Source organism: Etheostoma spectabile, chromosome 16, assembly GCF_008692095.1.
Source record: "Etheostoma spectabile isolate EspeVRDwgs_2016 chromosome 16, UIUC_Espe_1.0, whole genome shotgun sequence".
NCBI lineage: Eukaryota > Metazoa > Chordata > Actinopteri > Perciformes > Percidae > Etheostoma > Etheostoma spectabile.
Genome location: NC_045748.1, coordinates 14,575,174 through 14,575,373, shown reverse-complemented (window position 1 = coordinate 14,575,373; position 200 = coordinate 14,575,174). Strand labels below are relative to the sequence as shown.

The 200-nt window shown below is 32.5% G+C and overlaps 1 protein-coding gene across 5 annotated transcripts in view; it reads left to right on the top strand.

Moving 5' to 3' along the window:
- cdk5rap2 (CDK5 regulatory subunit associated protein 2) overlaps positions 1 to 200 on the top strand; it is a 42,581-nt gene that overhangs the window by 11,244 nt on the left and 31,137 nt on the right. The window lies entirely within an intron of this gene.

Genomic DNA, 200 nt, shown 5'->3' with positions numbered 1-200 from the left:
AACATTCACATCAAAGAGCAAGAGCTCTTGTAAGATTATTGTGTTTACCATGAAAAAACCTAAAAGTTTGTCTAAATTTATCGAAATTTGTCATAGAATTACCATTTTCAAGTCTGAAAGTGCCAGAATTGAATTCAGCATCCTCTAAACCTCTTAAACCACTCCAATATTGTAGAAACTGATTGCACAGTGCAAAATCT